Source organism: Centroberyx affinis, unplaced genomic scaffold (genome assembly GCF_046629955.1).
Source record: "Centroberyx affinis isolate AG114_WGS23_722 - 3 ecotype Tasmania unplaced genomic scaffold, CSIRO-AGI_Caff_v1 ptg000736l_1, whole genome shotgun sequence".
NCBI lineage: Eukaryota > Metazoa > Chordata > Actinopteri > Beryciformes > Berycidae > Centroberyx > Centroberyx affinis.
Genome location: NW_027279350.1, coordinates 80,554 through 87,500, shown reverse-complemented (window position 1 = coordinate 87,500; position 6,947 = coordinate 80,554). Strand labels below are relative to the sequence as shown.

The following is a 6,947-nucleotide window of genomic DNA, read 5'->3' as shown; positions in this document are numbered from 1 at the left end:
CAAGTCAAGTGAATGCAAATGAAGAAAAAATGAGGGAGGGAGTATGTTTGTAAGCCTGAAATGACTGAGTTAGGGGCTGTTATCTCTCTCTCTCTCTCTCTCTGTCTCTCTCTCTCTCTCTCTCTCTCTCTCTCTCTCTCTCTCTCTCTCTCTCTCTCTCTCTCTCCACGGTGGTTTGCATTACCCTGGGCAGAGCGGAGCGGAGCGGAGTGGCGGCCCGCGGCTGGAGAATGCAGGAATGCCCCGGCCATCTGCTGCACATTAGAATTAGACCTCCAGCCCAATTCAATTAGCAGCCCAAGCCAGTGCCACTGATTGGACGGAGGGAGGAGGGCCACAGTGAGCCACTGGCCCACAGTAAACATGGGGGAGGTGAAGCAGGGAGGGAGAAAGATGCAGCGGGAGGGAGGACCCAAGAGCAGAGGAGGGGAGAGAGGCGGGGTGAGTGAAAGCAACCGAAAATGCCCCTGATTGAAGATTTCTAAACGAAATTCTGTTGAGAAATTAATCGCCGGTTGCAAAAAAAAAAGCTGAAAACTAAACAAAAATGTCAGAAAATTGAAATATAAATGACTGTGGCCGTATATGCCCGAGGTCACGTCGGAAATTTAATCTGCAATTTATCACCTCGTGGCTGAGCACACCAGAGATTAAAAAAAAAAAAAGTTGCTAATTTTGTCAGGGAGATGAAAGTACAGCAGCGGTGGCTAGTCTGTACCGCCACTAAGAGTCAACAACAATAACAGCAGTGAAAGATAATTACTTAACTTGAAAAAAAAAACAATGCCTCTCAAGGCCAGAGACTTCTGCCAACTTTTCAGCAAAAACAAGAGGAAATAGACAAAGCTGTTTGGAAAAAGATCCGACAGATAAGCATCTTGTCCGCCTTCATTGTATTTGGGCCGAGACAGACGGAAACAAACTTGTCATCGCGTGTACCGAGGCCTGAGTCGTGCTATTACTTTTCCATCTTTGATTTGCAAATTAAACATCTGAAATATGCTAAAATCTTAGGATACATGAGCCAGAATCCACCAATTTAATTAAGCATACGGCTGCAACCCATTAATGTTTTCTAAAACGAGCCAAACTGGTTTCTCATGGCCCAAATTCCTCCACTATAGACGTCATAGGTGGGTATCAGAAGCCGGCTCGAAAAACCATTCGTGCGATCTTTCTTCATTTGATTGTGTGACCTAATCTTATCAAATCAAATGATGATGCAGTATATATTAGGGCCATCCTTCCTCCGATTAGGGAGATTATGGAGAGAGGGAGAGAGAGAGAGAGAGAGAGAGGGAGGATGTGGCAATCATTGCCCCTTGATAAACTACTGGCACTAACCTTGGAAAACGGGCCCGGGGTTCTGCAAGGTTTTGAGAACACAGTCGCAGTGTCATACACACACACACACACATACACAAACACACACACACACATAGCGGTACACATATATACGCAAACATGCACACTCATACCGGTACACAGTGGCTTACTCACCAAAACAGGCACATATGTACACACACACACACGTGGCGGCGGCAGGACACACATATCCTGTGGAACATACATTCTCATATGTCCTAGATGCTGTCAAATATGCTCAGAGCCCTTGGAGACATAACACACAAAAACATTGGCTCATATAAACAGTGTGCTGTGTGGATATGTTCCCAATTATCTGCAGCATATTTCTCTGATTTCTAACTCGGGCCAGACTGGCATCTTTGGAAAATGGAGACATTTGAACAATTGCGGGTTTGTGCATTTCGCTTGAGCTAATACTCGGCACTGCAGCCTCTTTTCTTTGTGCTAGAATAGCACAATATGTTGCACATTTATTTGCTCCGGCTCATTTTTTCCTCACAGAGTGGTGTGCCTGTTTTTGTGATTGTGTGCACGCACGTGTGTGTGTGTGTGTGTGTGTGTGTGTGTGTGTGTGGATGTAGTGAGGGCGTTTTGTCGACTCCCTCTTCTCGTCTCTCACCTGTTCCTCACACCGCAAAAACCCTGCAGTGGATCAGCACATCGTGCTGTACAAACATGCCCTCGGGCAGACGCCACACATACACATGCACACACACATACACACACACACACACTCTCTCACGCTCAGACCCAAACAAAAACACACACATACACACACCTTGCGACTAACAAACACACATTGGGCAGGCAAACTGCTAAAAAAAAAATCATTACTCTTTAAAAATCCAAAAGCCCACATAAGCCCAACAAGCAAAACATGGAGTGAAGTAAACGCCGTCGACTCGGACACGGACACGGACACGGACACGTTTGCCTCGATGCACAAAACACACGGCGCACACGCATCGGCAGCAGCCAGACATTCATGAGCAGATAATGTTGCAGCGCTCATGTGAAACATTTCAGGCTATTCTGTCTGATGGAAAATGCGCACACGGACACAGCAGGCTAAACAGCATGGCAGTAATGACTGTCTCTCATTGGAGATCTGCGTGTGTGTGTGTGTGTAATCTCCACCTCCCCATTGCTCTGCCTCTTGGCTGTATTCAGCCATGCAGCCAGTATTATGGGCCAACAGGCTAAACCCTGTTAAAGCCCTGTGAGCTTAACTATCCAGATCGATCAGTGTATTACACTACATGTGGTCTAACTATGTGTGTGTGCGTGTGTATGCATGTATGTGTGTTTTATGCAGGACAGATCAAGCCAACCGCATGTGCAGAGAGGAGGTTATGGGTCAGTGAGTTTGTGGTCTCAGCGTTTACAGTGGTTGCTGTGGCGGTCTGCGGCTTGTTATGCCAGCGGTGAGAGGTGTTGCCACAGTGTGTGTGAATTTAATGTGTGTGTGTGTATATGATTTAAGTCACCGCGTCCTGTGTGTGTGTGTGTGTGTGTGCGCGCTTATATGATTTAAAGCATCGCATCCTGTGTGTGCGTTTGTTTGTCTGTACGCGTTTGTTATTCATTACATTACTATCTACAGGGAATTTACATCAGCCAGCCTATGTAATAAGTAGGTTATCGCACATCATGATAAGCTGCACTTTTCATTGTTGTGCATGTGGGTGGATAGATTGCGTGTTAATAATGTGGGTCAAGGCTGGCCACTATGTATGGATGTGGTGAGTCACTGCACTGAGTCAGCATCTCATTACTACCACACCACAGGGTGTGTGTGTGTGTGTGTGTGTGTGTGTGTGTGTGGGGTGTCAGGCCAGGTTAATGGTTATGTTTTCACATGCATGCCCAAGGTCAGAGCGTATGTTAAGAGCGTGTGCTGATTCAGAACATATGTTATGTGTGTATATGCACAGTAGGTGTTTACGCCTGGAGAGCGTTGCATTAAATTAGTAATATGTGTATTTGTGTATCCATACATGCAGCTCTGTGTGTGTGTGTGTGTGTGTGTGTGTGTGTCCGTCTGTATATCCCCAAGCCTCTGGCCGGCTGAAGCAGCACAGACAGCCTCCAGGCAGATAGAGAGAGCGATAGAGAAAGGGAGATCGCAGCCTCCTCCCTTCATTCTAACCACACACTGGAGGTCAAGTACCACATTTCCCAACCTCCATCTCGCTCAAGGGCCTCTCTCTCCCTCCCTCTCACTCTCTCTTTTTTCTCTTTGCCTTTTTTCCTCTGCCTTTTTTTTTTTTAAACACCTTCTTCTTTCTTCTCTATCAGATGCAGACAGTAGGCATTCGCCCGCGTGGCAAAAAGCGTGGCTACGTACGCGTCGCCGACCCGGACCCCCGCTCTCTTCGTGTTCCTAGTCTTACACACACACACAATGCTGTATGTGTGCGCACGTAAAAGTTCATCTTTCTCTCTCTCTCTCTCTCTCTCTCTCAAATACAAATCACGCACATTTAGAACACACAAAGGGCAAGAGAAATCGCTCTCCCTCGAACACACACACACACACGCACACACACGCACACGCACACACACACAGCACTACCTCGGTGTCCTCTTTGCCCTGTCTGAAATGTATTGTTTAGGTAAATGAGTCTGTGCACCCAGCAGGGGAATCAGCATGAATAAGAACCTGAATGCATTACCCCATTACTCTTCCCTCTCTCTCTCTCTCTCTCTCTCTCTCTCTCACTCTCTCTTGCTCTTTCTCTCTGCGTGGCCTCTGCCTCTCTCAGCACCCACAGTCCTTGAGAGCTCAAATTGACATTGGAGACCTGGTTATTAATATGTGGACAGTAGCTGTGTGTGTGTGTGTGTGTGTGTGTGTGCGTGCGTGTGTGTGTGTGCATGCGCGCATACACACACACGCCCAAGGGAGAGTGATAGAGTGCTCTTGTCTATTGTGTGTACTAGATGTGTGTGATTTGTGTTTGAGAGACAGATGAAGATGTGTTTGTGTGTGAGAGAGAGTGAATGAGAGAGAAAGAGAGATGTGTGTGTGTGTGTGTGTGTGTGTGTGTGTGTGTGTGTGTGTGTGTGTGTGTGTGTGTGTGTGTGTGTGTGTGTGTGTGTGTGTGTGTGTGTGTGTGTGTGTCTCCCCCCCATGCAGGCAGTCAGGCCCAGGCAGGCTCTCTAATTAGATAGACACAGTGGAGCACACAGACTCAGAACAGGAAGAGAGGGATAAAAGAAAGGTTGCTTTTCTATACACTTGCTGAAAGCACTACACTGTGTGTGTCTGTGTGTGTGTGTGTGTGTGTGTGTGTGTGTGTGTGTCCTGCTGCTTGCTTGTGCTCTGCATGTACATGCCCTCGTGTGCATCTCTGCATGTATTTTTTACCCGCCTGCGTACGGCTCACCTGCACGTTTTTCTTTGTTCCCTGTTCCTTTGAGTGGCTGCCTGCCTGCTCGTTTCTTTGTGTGTGTGTCTGCGCGTGTGTGTGTATATGTGTGTGTGTGTGCATTCGTCAGGTGTCACCCAGCGAGTCTGATCCCCGCAGAAGGCTGCCGCCACTGTTGGCATGGCGACGGCTGCAGTGCCGTGCGAGACTGCTGCCATGGTTACCAGGCACGCCAAGCGGGGGGGAAGAGGACCGATGCTGCTTCACTTTGTCCCCTTCCTGCCTCTGTGTGTGTGTGTGTATGTGTGTGTGTGTGTGTGTGTGTGTGTGTGTGTGAGAGAGAGAGAGAGAGAGAGAGAGAGACCCCCTCCCCTCCTTAAAGCCCATATTCCCTCCTCACAGCGTCTCACAGACCTCTTTGTTAGGATGTGCTCTTAAAATGTGCAGAGAGGCATCTCTCATCTGTAGTAGTGTGTGTGTGTGTGTGTGTGTACACATATATTTTCTTTGTCAGGCCTCTTTTGCATGGCACCTGCAGTGTGGTGTGTATGTGTGTGTGTGTGTGTGTGTGTATGTAGGTTTTATTTGTTAGCCTACAAGTGGAAGAGAAAGCCATGCTGTGTGCGTCTCAGACTGTGAGTTGTACTCTGGGCGACCATAGTGTTTATTTGTATGCATGGATGTTTTTGTGAGGCCTCTATGTAGAAAGGCACCTGCAGTGTAGCGTGTGTGTGTGTGTGTGTGTGTGTGTGTGTGTGTGTGTGTGTGTGTGTGTGTGTGTGTGTGTGTGTGTGTGTGTGTGTGTGTGTGTGTGTGTGTGTGTGTGTGTGTGCGTGCGTGCGTGCGTGCGTGCGTGCGTGCGTGCACACACAGACATGTTCTTTATTCCATGTGGAATATTCCCTTTAGTGTAGGCTTGAGACTGATCCTGCAATCTATTATTAATATTTTTTACTGGTACTTGGAGAGCAATACCTGTAGTGTGTATGTGTGAGCATGAGTATATTTTCTTTATGACTTCTGTACTGCTGAGTTACCTTTATATGTGTGTGTGTGTGTGTGTGTGTGTGTGTGTGTGTGTGTTGTATGTACTGTGTGAAAAGGTCCTTTAGCAGAGAGTTAGGTTTCCATGTGAGTATGTTAATAATGCCACTGACAGAGCAGGCAGTTCTTAAATTGATATTTCATTTTGTGCAGTTTCTTGTTACATTTACTTTTCTGTGACTTCATGGGTAGTAACCCTCTACCATGCGTGTTCACCACTGGCGTTTTGGCAGTTTTTCTTTTCCATTTCTCTCTTTATTCATAATTGAAAACGGGATAAATTACTAATTGATAAAGGCCAACCGAAAGCTCAGGCAAAAAACAACAAAAACAAACCCTGGACACTGTGTCAACCTACTTTAGTTCATATTTGTATTATAAGTAGAGTGCTAGTATTGGCTCAGAATACATTTGAGACTAATACATGTTAAAAAAAAAATAAAAACTGTTAATCGAAGTGCTTTAGGCATATGGACACTCAGAATTTTTTTTTTTTTAGTTTTTTGTTTTGTTGTCCCACAGTAATGCTGATTCATAGATGTTTACTCATTCATGCTGTCTGCATTTATTATAAGTGGCTGTGGCTACGAACATCAGCTAAAGGCTTAAGATGTAAAATGTAAATGCCCTGCAGGGCAACACACTTCTTCTTGTCATGTCATGTCCATTCGTGTTTTTGTATTTATGGACAGTGTGGCAGCAGCATATGTACAGCTATTACATTTTTATATTTCAGTTTGACCTTCACTCCGTCAGATTACAATTTTGCCGGTGGTATTGTAGTTAGCTTGTTTGTATGATTTTGATGGTTTCTTGCAATGCATGATAGAAAGTAATAAACTCTCTCTCTCTTCCTATCTCCTTCAATCCTTCTCTAGCTCTCCCCCCCCATCTCTCCCTCCTTCATTCCTGTGTATTCTGCATGTAAAAGGGCAGTAAATGCAGTGTTGAACTTTTCAATGGGTAGGCCGAGTTGATCATTTGTGTGACCTGCAGGAACAAGGTGAGAGGCGTGGGTCCTATAGACACTATGGCAATGCTAGAATGCATGCTCTCTATATGTCTGAGGGTGGCACGTTTATGAATGTTTGGGGGCTGCAGCAGGGAGAGAAGGGGGCCTGACTGTTTGTATTTAAATGTTAATTGTACCTGTGAGGGCTGCCG

General features: G+C 46.1%; 1 protein-coding gene across 1 annotated transcript in view; it reads left to right on the top strand.

Annotated features, from left to right (window-relative positions):
* The window catches only part of dnah2 (dynein, axonemal, heavy chain 2), a gene marked incomplete at its 3' end in the record, with an annotated part of 154,027 nt that overhangs the window by 66,901 nt on the left and 80,179 nt on the right, over positions 1-6,947 (top strand). The window lies entirely within an intron of this gene.